The sequence below is a fragment of the Tachypleus tridentatus genome, chromosome 13, assembly GCF_004210375.1.
Source record: "Tachypleus tridentatus isolate NWPU-2018 chromosome 13, ASM421037v1, whole genome shotgun sequence".
Classification (NCBI taxonomy): Eukaryota; Metazoa; Arthropoda; class Merostomata; order Xiphosura; family Limulidae; genus Tachypleus; species Tachypleus tridentatus.
Window position 1 is genome coordinate 158,987,481 of NC_134837.1, and position 15,195 is coordinate 159,002,675.

Here is a 15,195-nt window from a genome sequence, read left to right on the forward strand (position 1 = left end):
GTAACTCAACAGTTGGAGATGGATGGTGATTACTAGATACATTCCCTCTGGTCTTTCGCTGCTAAATCAGGGACGGCTAGCGGAGATACCCTCGAATGGTTTTGCGTGAAATCCAAACCAAACAATTTTGAACCAAGTTTCAAAAATAACTGACAGTACACAATATTCGTAATATGAGTATTCCTTAAAGACATAAAGGGGAGGCTGCGACTAAAATAAACAAACAACCAAGTTGGCTCAAATTGTATATAGAATAAAAAAACACACAATGAATGTAAAAAGTTTAAATTTACAGCGATAGTGAGAGATTTAGAAGATTTTAGATAATAAAGACAGCTGATTAGGCACGATATTTAGAAATAAAAGTATATGAAAACGTTTGGTTGAAATATTTTAAAACTGATAATAAGAATTTCTTCAAACACATTAAGATAATGTTTACATAGGAGTAGAACCTTTGAGGAACGATAAAGGAACACTAATATTTGATGATTTATGTGATAGCTGGATTATTAAATTCTACAGTTACTAGTTTTCAATGAAGAATGTTGAAATCATCCTGAACAGTCGTCAGATATCAACAAAGTTTAACAGGTAATCACGTTAACTCTGAGCTGGTTAGGGAATGATTGGGAAAATCAACGAATGATAAAGCTCTGGGAGGTTGTCCACTGTATAGTCTATCTGCTACTATTTTTTGTATATTCTTGTGTAACGGGCAGGTAGCAGAGAAAATTGGAAGTTTGTTTCAAGGGAGGTGGTAAAATTCATCCTTGTGATTATAAACCTGTAAGTAATATATCAGTGGTGGAAAAAGTTTTTGAAAGTCTGATAGAAGATGCAAAGTCATTTAATAAAATTTAAAATGTTGTTGAATACTTAACATGGTTTTACTAGAGCAAAATCTTGCCTCACTGACCTTTTGACATTCTTTAAATATATTACTGCTTCTGTAAAAACAACAACAAAAAACAGATGTAGATGTAGTGAACCTGGATTTTCAGAAGGTATTCGACAAGGTACCATACATAAAACTTGCTAAAAGGTTATTGCTTTAGTTGTAAGGGATAGATTGGTTCACTGGATAGAAAAACTGGTTAAATAGAAGAAAGCAGAGGGATGTTTTTAGGTGACATTAACATTACTGTAATTTGGAATTCAGTGAAACTGAAGGAGATTATTCTTAAATATAAGTTACGTTTTCTTTTTCAATTATTGTGTAAATGCGTGTAAAACAAAGACTATTATTCATAACCCAATTATTTTTATTAAGAATATGAGCCCTTACATCCAAATAAATGATTAATTACTTCCTGCATCATACAGTGTTAAGGTTTGCAACGTAAAACCCCTAAATGTTACTCTTCTAGTGCTATAATTTTATTATCATGATATAGAGAATTGATAAATGTTTATTGTATAATTCAGTAATTTAGCGATGTGAACAAGCTACGGTACATAATCTTATTTTATTATTGACTACTAGGTGGAGTACCCATCTCCTGGACGATTTGCTTTTGTTTTGTTTTTTTTAATTTCGCGCAAAGCTACTCGAGGCCTATCTGCGCTAGCGGTCCCTAATTTAGCAGTGTAAGATTAGAGGGAAGACAACTAGTTATCACCACCCACCGCCAACTCTTGGGCTACTCTTTTACCAACTAATAGTGAGATTGACTGTCACATTATAACGCCCCCACGGCTGAAAGAGCGAGCATGTTTGGTGCGACAAGACTCCTGGACAGAAGTTATGTAAATTCATAATTCATGATTAATAAAAGTTATCTTAGGACATGGACAGTTACTTCCCTTACATTTAATTGTACTTGTTTGTTTGTGGTTAAGCTCAGAGCTACATAATGGGCTATCTGTCTTTGCCCACCAGGAGTATGAAAACCAGGTTTATACAATACAAGTGCGGAGAAACACCGTGTGCCACTGGGGAGCATGCAATTGTAGGGGAAAAAAACCCTGCAGGAACGCCCATAAAAGCTGCGAAACATAAACTGTGAACTTTGTATGTATCAAATTTAGTAAGGATCCACTCAAAGGGGGCGAAATAGTGGTAAAAAACGCCCATAAAATTCGGAAAATGCAAAACAGCAAATTTATACCTATCTCCCCATAGATCCAATGAACCTCTGGATCAAAAAGGTCCATTTATAAGGGCGAAGTAGTGGTAAAAACGTAAAAAAACGCCTATAAAAACGTCAAAATGAAAAACTGAAAATTTGTATGTTTCTTCTCATAGACCTAATGAAACTCCATATCAATTTCGGTGAAGATCTGTTCATATTTTGCAAAGTAGTTACATGGACATACAACAGAGTATTATTATATTTATATATATGTGCATATGCATATTTATTACATCGATTAACACACTCGATTCGTAATCCGAGGGTCGTGGGTTCGAATCCCCGTTACACTAAACATGCTCTCCCCTTCAGCCGCGGGAACGTTATACTGCTTCAGTCAATCCCACTATTCGTTGGGAAAAGAGTAGCCCAAGAGTTGGCGGTGAGTGGTGATGATTAGCTTCTTTACATTGCTAAATTAGGGACGGCTAGCGCAGATAGCAAACTTACAGTTTGCGCGAAATTAAAAAACAAACAGTTTATTGCATCCTCGTGTTCTGTGCGTATGACCTTGTTTTGTTAGGAAACACGAAGCAAAATATAGACTACATAGATTTACTCACCCACACATTCAACTACATCCACCCATTGAAAATAATTTCTTTGATATTTAGCGTATAATCAAAAACCAGACCATATCAACATTATATATGTATAATTTCTGCTCAAAAACTATAAATTAGTATTTACTTTGAAAGTATATGATGTTTTTATGTTTTCACAAACAAGTATGTAAGCAAGGAAAGTGACCTTGTTAAAATATTTCTTTTGAAACCTTACTATATAACTTGATTTCTCCTGCGAGACATAGAGTTGTCGATTTCATGCAACGGTTCCCACAAAATACGCGTGATGTCAGTAATAGTTGTTTTGAAAATAAAGGTATTTTTGCATTAATTTGTTGTTCATCACGAAATTACATTCAAATATAAAGGAATTTGAATTTAAAATAGGAGAATTTTGAAATCATTGTACATCATAAATTTTTCATAGTGTGCGAAACTGTGTAAATTTATAACATTTATTTTGATTATGTGTATGAAGAAAAAAACAACGTAATTCATATTTATTTATGTCGGAAAAATATGCATATCCTTTACATGTTTTATTACTGTAGGGCTAACTGGATGCTTTAGAGCTGTTGACATAATCTTTATGTATATACAAAGCCATAGGCTAGCTAATGTTTCATGAAATAAACGCGTGCGAAATGTAATTTTGTTTTTTTTAGGCCAAATACATTGTATACAGTTTATAGTCACGGTTTAAAACATTCTAATTTCTTATGGGTAGATACGCTGTTTTTTCTTTATTACATTTGACTCCAAATCGATTTCAGGAAACAGCACGTGCTTTACAACTTCATAAAATGATGCTTGAAGGAGTGAAATGTGTAAAGTTACACTATAAATATACATATAATATAGGCCCGGCATGGCCAAGCGCGTAAGGCGTGCGAGTCGTAATCCGAGGGTCGCGTGTTCGCGCCCGCGTCGCGCTAAAACATGCTCGCCCCCCCCAGCCGTGGGGGCGTTATAATGTGACGGTCAATCCCACTATTCGTTGGTAAAAGAGTAGCCCAAGAGTTGGCGGTGGGTGGTGATGACTAGCTGCCTTCCCTCTAGTCTTACACTACTAAATTAGGGACGGCTAGCACAGATAGCCCTCGAGTAGCTTTGTGCGAAATTCCAAAAACAAACAAACAATACATATAATATACTGGCGAATAGCCCGTCAGAAATGACGGAGTAGGAACTACCACCCCACACCATAGCATATCCTAACCTAGCATTTCATTGCTGGTTGGTTGGTTTGGCGTTTTATGGCGCAAAACAACTAGGCTCTCTGCCCTTATTTCATAGCTAACTGAAATAAATATATTTTTCGAAATCAAGTTTCACCAATGAAGAGGCAGAAGAGTGAAGTCGACGCATTCGAACAGCAGAAGTTCTTTCGTGAGTCAATCAAAATTACAGGATAATTATTGATAAAAATCAGTTGGGTTAACAACTTCTAATAAATGGAAAAGCTAATGCGTTTTGGTAGGTAACACTACGTTTCAACAATGGTTTTTACGTCATGTTGCGCGGCCCGGCATGGCCAAGCGCGTAAGGCGTGCGAGTCGTAATCCGAGGGTCGCGGGTTCGCATCCGCGTCGCGCTAAACACACTCGCCCCAGCCGTGGGGGCGTTATAATATGACGGTTAATCCCACTATTCGTTGGTAAAAGAGTAGCCCAAGGGTTGGCGGTGGGTGGTAATGACTAGCTGCCTTCCTTCTAGTCTTACACTGCTAAATTAGGAACGGCTAGCATAGATAGCCCTCGAGTAGCTTTGTGCGAAATTTCAAAACAAACAAACAAACAAACAAACAAACGTCATGTTGCTTAGCAACAAACGTATAATCTGATATTGGTGTTAGTGTATGTACTGAATGAAGAAAATTAAATGTATAAACAATAACATTGGAAGACAAATGGTTTTGAGTTTATTAATTTAGATTCTTCGTTGATTAAAGAGGTTTGTTTTAGATTAAAAGCGTTGGTGATATAACACAAGATAGCTTAATTCAGAAACGATTTAAGTTTAAAATTGAATCGATATTTTTTATTTAATGATAAATTTTATGCACTTGGTTCTAGTCTAGATGATCCTACACCATTTTTTACTCTTGGTTTATTACACCAACACTCACTACACTTACAAGGTTTCATGGACCTCTTGCACTCCTATCACTAAAATTTGTAATGGGCACATCTGATTATCTTAACATTTCCTATTCCCTAAGTTATTTACACACGTAGGATCCGAATGAACTTTTGAGTTTTGATTAGAACAATAAATCGATTGAAACACTTTTTCACGTAATCTGTAATTTATCAACTTTAGATTTCTAATTATAACAATAAATCGGTTGAAGCACTTTCTCACGTAACAGTGGTTGGCAGATCTTGAACCTTTGAAGAGACTTACACCGTGCCCTTGCAGGGCAAGACCTTCCCAGCGCTTTCTTTCCATATCCCTCCAATTAGAATGATATGTTCCAGAAGACTGTTCGGGCTTTGGGATCGGAAGTCCCGCCTTTAAGGCAATGCTTTGGATGTTATCGAGTACTTTCTCAGTTTGGGCTATATATCTAATTGTTTTGTCCGATGAATGGACATGTCTTAAACCTGTCTTGATCTTAAAGAGTTGGAACCAGACTTTCCAACTTGACAAGTGCTAGGCCACTGTCTTTGTAACGGGAATAGATATGCGTTAGTGACTTCTTTCATAATTATTTCTTATTTGGTTTGTGTTTACACGAAGTTGTTTTTGTTTCATATTTTCTTTACACTTTAGGTATATAAGAAAATTGACATTTGAGAGGTTCCAAGGAGCAGTCTCAGTGTCTCAAACTCATAGGTAAGAAAATAAATTTTGCTTTGAAATATAACTGTCTATATTACGAGTCTCAGAGTTCTTATGTTACGTACGTTACGTATTAGGAATTCAAATAGTTGAAAATTTTACTTTTAATTTGGAAGATAATTGAATATCGATATGTATCAAATTTATGATATTTGCCAACAAGATTGATACACAAAATTTCTTTCTTAACACAAATATATCTTAATAAACAAACAACAATACAATTTATAATGACGGTCATTACAAATAATTATACTAGTTATTACCAAAATGATGTATACACAAGAATTTTACAAACTTACAAACAACACTGAGCCTTGTATGTGGTCTGGAACTAAATATTTTGTCGACGGCTCACGAGGTGTTAATTATTATTATGTTGATATATGGATACACTTCACTCGACTGGAATACTAGCTCGCTCTATTTTTCATGCGTAAGTTTTTTTGTTTTTTTTTTCTAACGAGGATATCTAATGTCCGCGTAGAGATACTTACGTCTGATATTAATTCAATGAAGTTTGTAATGTTCGAAATCTATAAATGTTCCTGGTCAAATATCTGTAGTTTTCCGATTAACAAGCCTTTGTCACAATTATATTTTCTGAAGCTTATAGTATAGTGACTGTAATGACAAAATAATATTCCACTTTTGGCGCGTCGATTTATAATTTTTAGGCGAAGTTCTATAAAGTTCAGTTGGCCCATCAATATATAAGATACGCTAGTGCTTTTGTAAAATATGTGATGTTGATTGAACTTGATTCTTACTTCTCAAGAATTGCAGCACTAAAGGGGAACGAATGCTGATTTTATTGGTTATAAGGCACACTTGAGTTGTTTACAAGTTCATATCAAAGTAAGGAAAATGTTAAAGTATTGTGACGAGTGTTTTTAGAGGCTAAATCGCATAGGTAAAAGTAGCTAGATCGCAAGCTGCAACTAGTATTCCTACTTAGCGAATTACTATTTCCTTATTAGGCATTGTCTGATTGTATTTTATTATCGGTCTATTAGTAATGGGGAACAAAGTTCCTGCTTAATCATTCTTTAGATTGAGAATGCGACATTAATTGGGAGATTTTATAATCGACTTCGTTTCTTCTAACTCATTAAACTTTCTCTAGGTAAGAAAAGCTACAATATTTAGAGGAAATATTTGTTCTTTGTCCTGTCTCTTTGAAGAAACACACACACACACACACATATATATATGTATATACTTTTCTCCTAGAATTCCTTTGTTTTGTACTTTGTTTTTGTAGTATGCAGCTAATTAAATGAAGACCTGAAGCGTACGTATTATTAAATCGATTATATTTTCTCTTCCTCATTGGCTGATCTTTATGTCAATTTCCTAACTCACGTGATAAGTAAAACTAACCAACCATCTCATTTTAATTCTAGCTTATTCAAGTGAAATGTTCACCTAAAGTTCTCAAACGTTTTCTTATATTGATGTGTTTGAATGTGTACGAAGCTTTGATATATAACAAGACCAATTCTGTTATGTAGCTAACCGGCTAATGCACCAGTTAATTAATCAATGTCATATAGAGCGTTTGATTATTTTTAATATATCCCTACAGAAAATGGCGCAGTAAATTGCGTGGCTTAGTATCATGTAGTTTTCTTTTTAGCAAAGTGAACTGTGTAAAGATTTAAAAGATTTAGTGGTAATTTTGGTTTACTTATGGGATAACCAAAGTAATGTAGGTAGTGCACGCACTCTTTGAAAAATGATGCTTTGTTTGGTATGAAGGGAGATTCAAACCCGCGTCCCTCAGATTACGAGTCAAACACTATAACCACCTGGCCATGCCGGGCCTCAATTCTCTCCGATCTTCCCGATCAATGATTTCCACGATTATTCTGCATTCGTTTCTTGTTTTTGGAATTGCATTGATTTAAAATAAATATTATTTTTCAATTTGCTTTTGATTTGTCATTGGACGTTTTCTCTTTAATTCAATCGCATTCAGAAATTTAGATTTAACTCAGAAAACGTCTTAATGTCATTCCTCTTGCTTATGAGGGTATCATTCTTGTCTATAAAGTAAACAGTACATTCGATATTAAAATACATGCGTATTTATCTCACAGTTTCTTGAGAACAAGGTTAGACTTATTATATGAATAGTTAGACAATACTAACGTTACGGTAGAAATTACCAGTCATAAAACCAACAAACAAGACAGATACAATTTACAATAATAATTATTCAAAAATTTCTTAAATCACAATAAAAATAATTTCACAGTGACAATATGTGCACAGTTATTAATTTAACAATATTAGAACAATTACTAAAAATTAAAAATTAATTAACGTGGTCAGTATCAAGAACTCCTTAATACAATATACCTTAACAAGTTCAATTTTACTGTCAAATATAATTCAAGTTTTATTTTATAATCTTCACACACAATTTCAAGTTTTTTAAAAGCTCGAGCGTGATGTAAGTGTGTTTTTTTCTCTTAGCAAAGTCAATCGGGCTATCTGTTGTGTCCATCGAGGGTAATCGAGTCTCTAATTTTAGTGTTGTAAGTCCGCAGACTCACCGTTGTCCCAGCGAGGGACGTGCGTGATGTTTTCGACAGTCAGTTAAGTCTCCAGAAAGTTCGATTCTAGTAAGTTCGCTAATCTCCAATATACATTTTAGAAAGCTTCAGCCATTGGCATATAAGATGGTCTCCACTTTCACATTAACACTGCATTATTAAGGTACTAACATAGTCAAGTTCTTCTACTTCCTCAGACGGCAGTTACTTTTCACGTAATCTACTTACCTCAAGGTACTTTTCTTTTTCAGAAATAAGCTTAGTCTCACTCAATGTTTCTGTTTCGGAATCCATATCAGATGTAGACAGGGACTTATTTGTCTCATTTGAAATCTCCTTATTGGCGCAATGACGTAATATTTCTGTAATTACGAAATATCACGCCTTCCAATTGTTCTTCGAGATTTACTTACGAGCCCTATTTTGATATTATTTCGTAACAAAAATGGCAGCTAATCGTAAAAGAAACGTTGACGACGAAAACCGGTAGTTTCATGATAATTGGACTGCGCAATGCTGTTTTGTTCAACAACAGAAAAACGTGATTTGTCTGCTGTGTCATTCGACAGTAGTAGTGGCGAAGGTATCCAATATAAAGCATCATTATGAGTCGAAGCATAAAGATTTCCACAACGTTGTCGGTGATGAACAAACAGCTCGAACTGAATCTGTGCGGCGGTCGCTGAATCACCAGCAGAAGGTTTTTTCTCAAAGCAGTCAGCAGATTTAGGTGTAGAATGTGAGGTCAGTTACGATATTTCGTTGATGACAGCGAAATCTGGCCGACCCTTTATTGATGGTGATTTTGTCCAGCAATGTATGATTACTGCATTGGAAAAGTTGTGTCCGGAAGCAGTTCGCAAGCTACAGACGGTGGCTTTGAATCGTATGACAGTTCAACGAAGAATTTAACACCTCTCAGCAGACGTGACAAGGCAGCTTACAAATAAAGCAGCCAACTTTGTCTACTTCTCTTTGGCAGCAGACGAGTCGACTGACATCAGTTCAACAGCACAGCTACTAGTTTTTGTTCGTGGTGTGTCGTAATCGTTTGATATCACAGAGGAACTAATCGGCATGGGTTCCATGAAGGGTCAGACAACTGGGTCTGCTCTATTCGAGGAGACAATGCGACTGTGTAGTAGTGTTTCATTGGATTTCACGAAACTGGTAAGTGTGACAACTGATGGAGCACCAGCCATGACCGGAGAAAGTAGCGGGATGGTAGCACTGTTGATGAAGCATCGACGAAAGCAGAACAGACAGTTGGTGAAGTTGCATTGTATTATTCACCAACAGAACCTGTGCAGTAAAGAACTTGGTTTTCAGGTACTGATGGCATTAATGACGAAAACCATTAATTTCATCAAATCAAGAGGGCTCAATCACCGTCAGTTTCGAAGTCTTCTTGAAGAAATTGATTCAGACTATGGTGACCTTGTGTATCACTGTGAAGTACGCTGTATGAGTCGAGGGAAGATGCTCAGAAGATTCTGGGAGTTGATTGATGAGGTGATAGAATTCCTCAGAAGCAAGAACAAAGACACAAAAGTGATTTCCACAACTGATCCAGCATGGCAAGCTGATTCGACCTTTCTGGTCGACATGACACAACATTCGAATGATCTGAATTTGAAGTTGCAAGGCAAAAATCAGCTTGTCTGTCAGCTTGCAAATTACGTCTCAGCTTTCAAGATAAAGTTGCAATTCTTCCAGCAGCAAGCAGCATCAGGCAACTTCGTACACTTTTTTACTTTTCAGTCAAGAATCAGGACATTGACACACAAGTTTATGTTGGAAAGCTAGATACCTTGATTCAATCCTTCAACTCATGGTTTCATGACTTTGACCAATGCAGATTGTTGATGAAACATTTTGCTGATACGTTTAGTGTGTCAGTGAATGACTTGTCAGCAGAATATCAGCTCGAACTTACTGATCTCCAGGCATCTGATGAACTGCGTGCTATTTACCGAGAAAACAGTTTGTTTGACTTTTACAAAACGTTGCCTGATACATTTGCTAATCTGAAAGAAAGTGTACTTGTCCACACCAGCATGTTTGGCAGCACGTCCTGCTGCGAACAGGCTTTCGCGCATATGAAACTGAACAAAAACAACACTCGCAATCAGCTGACTGATAATCATTTGGAAGCAGTCTTGCGTCTTTCAACGTCAAACATCAAGCCGGACATTTCTAAGCTCGTAGATGACATGCAGCACCATCCATCGCACTGACTTTTTGACAGTTGACGTATCATAACATTTCTTAGAATAATGTGCAAACTTTTCGATGTAATCGTTATTTATGTGTTCTTAAATTTGATGCCTATCTTGTGTGAAACAACTGTGAGACGATTTTAATCTTCACTTTTATGTGGCCCCCAACGGTTACGAGAAGTCTGTTTGTGGCCCCTGACTCAAAAGGTTTGTGCACCACTGTTCTAGACTTCCATTTAATTAAACTCCTTGGTTAATGTTTTTGATATAATCAAGTGACTCTTTAGCTAAAAACGTTTTGTTCATATGTCTGGTAACTGCACACGCAGAACACATATCCTGAAGATTTTCGTCCTCCCAATCATCCTTTATGAAAAGACACATCCGAGTTCAAGATTACTTTGTTAACAGCTAGGGTTGATGCCTAGTAATAATGGAACACCCTCTACTGGAAGAGAAGTATAACACTCACCATTACAGGTCTGGAAAAATGCCTGACTTCAAATTCGCCACATGGGGGGAGGGAACATTCACAAAGCCTAACTCTACACCCTAAATTAGCACCCTTGTTGAAGCTGAAGGCTTCTCAGACAGTGGTAGAATGTTCTCCATTAACAAAGACTGAGAAGTTACAGCATGTCTCACAGTTTTAATGGGTTATAAGTTGGCATCGTCACCTACCAGTAACAAAACCCCTATGAGAGAAAGGGCTTACATTCCTCCATGATTTCAGGCTCTAATCTTTCTACCTTTAAGAGTAAAGGGTTCAGTAAAGTCTTTCACCATGACAAAGCTCATTTTCTTTCCTGCTTTTCTCTGAAGAAACCGACTTCTGCCCTTTTTTCTTACGTTAAGTGCATACAGGCACACCTTTTGTTGGAGCCAATTTGCTCGACCCAGAATAATCAGAACTGGAAACCTGTTGGCATTCTTCGACTCTGGTTTTGGTTTGGATTCGGATTAAGTATTCTGATGGGAAAACTGGTTTCTTGGTCCAATCTTAATTGCAAGCATATTATAAATTTGAGTACCTTTTCCTGAACTGAGGTTTGTTTGAAAGAACATAGCCATCCATCATTATCGCTGCTTGGCTTAATTTTTAAACTTATGGTGAGCCAAGTGTGTTTTTATTTTTGGGCAGGTACTCTACTGAAAGAAATTCTTCTATTATAAAAAGCTGCCTGAGCTGGTCAACATTTTTGGCTATCTTATTAAATAATAGGTATCTGTCAAAAAGTTGTTTCTTCTCTCTAGCAAATTCCACACGTTTCCTGTTTTCTGAATTTTTAAAAATGTCTGCCTAAAAGCTTTTGGTACTAACTCACAAGCCTTCATAATTGCCTGATTAAAAGTATCATAGTCACTACTTTGTTCTAGTGAAAGTGCCGAAGATATTTTTCTGGCTTTACCAATCAATACACCTTGTAACAGAACCAGTGGTGGATTTAATGTTGTGTGGACCCACGGGCTAATAATTTTTGTGGCTCCTTCATCCCATGTAATTTTAACTAAAATTATCAATGGGCCTCCATTAAGACCATGGGATCTGGTGCTGTGTCCCCTCTAGCCCCAACCTAAATACGCGATTGAATAGAAGAGTTTAAACAATATTTGGCCCTTTCAGAGAAGCAGCACATTTTCAAAATGCAAAAAGTATTTATCGACTTTTTTTCCCCGGAATTTTGGCTTTTATTTTTAATTTCGTGCAAAACTTCACGAGACTTATCTGCGCTAGCCGTTCCTAATTTAGCAGTGTAAAACGAGAGGGAAGGCAGCTAGTCATTACCACCCACCGTCAACCTTTGGGCTACTTTTTTACCAACAAGTAGTGGGAATGTCCGTCACATTATAACGCTCCCACGGCTGAAAGGGCGAGCATGTTTGGTGTGACGGGGATTCGAACCCGCGACCATCTGATTACGAGTCGAATGCCTAAACCCACCTGGCCATGCCGGGCCAATAAATTAAAGTAATTTAAATTATCTAATAACTCAAACTTCACCACAGTAATAGCAAGTTTGATGCAGTCAAAAATGTGAAACTAGTTCCAAAATACCTGGTCCGGCATGGGTAGGTGGTTAAGACACTCGACTCGTAATCAGAGGGTCGCGGGTTCGAATCCCCGTCACACCAAACATGCTCGTCCTTTCAGCAGTGGAGACATTATAATGTGACTGTCAATCCCACTATTCGTTGGTAAAAGAGAAGCTTAAGATTTGGCGGTGGGTGGTGATGACTAGCTGCATTCCCTCTAGTCTTACACTGCTAAATTAGGGACGACTAGCACAGATAGCCCTCGAGTTGCTTTGTGCGAAATTCCAAAAAACAAACAAGCACAGTGACTTCCCGAACATCCTGTAGAATGTTTTCTTTAAGTATTTATGAAGTGATCGTTTCGACACCGTGTTCTTTTGGTTTATGTCATATATCAGATTATTATTGTAGTTTGAAATATATAGTTTTATCTATACAAATACTCATACTTTGATTTAAAAGATAATTGGATATTCAGTTTTACTATTACATGATTTCATCTGTGTCCAAGAAGCGTCTATTAAAACGAAATATTTCTATATAAAAAATTGTATATAAAAAATTATTTGTATGTACATTTGGAATTAGCAATAAATAACATTATCAATAATATATACATATATATATATATATTACCAGGAATTCTGTTTACATTTTTATTATAACCATCGTGCCACATATCAATATAAAGCAGGGAATATGTGTATGAATCATTTAAGATGGTGAGATCAATTGAAACAATAAAATAGGTGAAGCGAAGTGGTTAGATAACTGTCATCTTGGTAGATGCTGGTTATTGATTGTTTTAATTAATTAGTACATACTAATCGGGCTTTAAAATTGTTAATTGTAGTTTTAATTTAGGTATAATCTCTTCGATCTGTGTTGATTTCTCATTTATCCTCCAGTTTATAATTCTTCAAAACAGTTTCTGCATATTGTTTTACAACAGTATTTTGTATCTCGTGTTTGAAAACAAAATACAGCGTCTTGCAAAACTATTCACCCCCTCCAACATTTTCACATTTTGATATCGTCTGAGTTTACAATCACGAAACTTTCAAATGGGAATTTATATTTAGAACCTGCATAATCTACTCCAAACTGAGAAAGCTAAGAAACGTTAGTATTGTATAAGTAAGTTAGATTTTCAAAGAAAATTATAATGTTATCACTTGCATAAGTATTTAACGCCTTTGCAAAAATAACCCTAAATCAGTTCAGCTGCAAAAGGTTAGATTTAAAGGTCACAAAAGTAATGGTCTGTCTGTGTGTAATCAAAGTTGTTTAACCTAACTTCAGAATAAATACATCTGTTCAAGCCACAAATCACACAATGATACGACAAACAAAACATGAAGACCAAGGAGCTTTCCAAACAACTCAGTGACAAAGTGGTAAAGAAGCACAGATATGGAGAAGGTTGTAAGTAAATTTCAAAGTTACTGATTATCTTTTTGAGTACATGAAGTCTATTATTAAGAAATAGAATGTGATTCATACCTACTAGTCTCTACTCAGATCAGACCGCCCTTCCAAACTAAGGAGTTGGGAAACAGGAAACTAGTTAGGGATGTCACTGTGAAGCCAACAGTGACCGTAGGCGTATGGCAAGTAAGAAGCTAAAACTGAAAAAGAATCATCTTAAATCTTATACGATGTTCGCAACAAAGCATGTAAGTTATACTGTGACATGTGGCCGAAGGTTTCGTGGCCAGACGAGACAAAAATTGAGCTTTTCAGCTCTAAATTCAAAGCGTTAATCTGGCGAAAGCTCAATGCAGCATATCACTCAGTCAACACCATCATAACTATCAAATATGGTGGTGACAGCATCATATCTTTTATGGAGATGCTTCTCATCCATAGGGATTGAGAAACTTGTCAGGATGAAAGAGAAGGATAGGTGGTGAAAAGTGCAGGCAAATACTAGTAAAAAACCTTAATTGAGTCAGCCAGTAATCTAAAACTAGGTGAGAAATTTATAATTCAATAGAACAATAACCCGAAGCACGAGGCCAGACTTAAGTGGTTTCAAGTGAAGGAAATGGATGTCTTGGAGTGATCTAATCAAAGTCGTGACTTGATTCCAATAGAACATTTATGGTGAGACTTGAAGATTGCACTCCATCAATGATCGTCATTGGACTTGTCAGAATTTAAGCAATTGTGTTAGGAAGAATGTGCAAAAAGCACATCATCATATTGTGCAAAGCTGGTAAACACCTATACAAAAAGACTCACAGTACTAATTGCTGCGAAAGTTACTTCCTCCAAGTATTGAGTTAGAGGGCTGAATACTTATGCAATAAGCAAATTTCAAATTATATATATTTTTTGCAGCTTTTCTGACATTCAATCTCCTTTACACATAAAGGTGTTAAGTTGATTATTAGAGTTTCAAATTTAAACAAGTTCTTTATAAAATGTTTTACATTATTCTCATTTTATCAAAATGTAACAATAATTGTAGAGGTAAATACTTTTGCAAGAAACTGCACGAAACTTGTCACACATACACAGAAGTAATTCGACTGAAAAGGTGAGTACATTTGGTTGGATAGAGATTCGACCGCTGTACTCTTAGATAGCAAGTCAAGCGTCTTAACCACTTGGCTGTGCTGGGCCTGACTACACACTCTTTAAGCTTCGCAGAACAGAAAGGTTTCGTTAGAAACTTGAAAATTACATATTTTCAGTGATCTATCAACATAAATAACATACATTTCTAGATATAATTCCAATTTCTATGTAGGACGGCACTTATTGTGTTGTCACTTTTTATTTTGATAACAACTGTAAATTTATACGATATTTGAATTATTTTTATAACACC